Source organism: Penaeus monodon, chromosome 22 (genome assembly GCF_015228065.2).
Source record: "Penaeus monodon isolate SGIC_2016 chromosome 22, NSTDA_Pmon_1, whole genome shotgun sequence".
NCBI lineage: Eukaryota > Metazoa > Arthropoda > Malacostraca > Decapoda > Penaeidae > Penaeus > Penaeus monodon.
This window is the reverse complement of record NC_051407.1, coordinates 23,413,139-23,413,348: the sequence shown is the minus strand read 5'-3', so window position 1 is coordinate 23,413,348 and position 210 is coordinate 23,413,139. Positions and strand designations below refer to the sequence as shown.

General features: G+C 22.9%; 1 protein-coding gene across 1 annotated transcript in view; it reads left to right on the top strand.

Annotated features, from left to right (window-relative positions):
* Window positions 1-210, top strand: part of LOC119587028 (serine/threonine-protein kinase/endoribonuclease IRE1-like) — a 49,447-nt gene that overhangs the window by 19,382 nt on the left and 29,855 nt on the right.

Sequence of the window (210 nt, the reverse complement as noted above, 5' to 3'; positions counted from 1 at the left end):
GGCTATAATAAATGTGAATTTTCTTTTTTAAATTCATTACTTTTGGTTATAAATATAATAATATATTATAAGTAAACCTCATTGATTTCCTTAATTTAATAGAATGTACAATTTTTGTAGTGCTGTATTGTAAAATGAAGTGCTTTAGTATTCTACTTCTCAGAAACAGTTCATTACCAGTAAAACCCTTTGATTTAGTTTTTAATTGAA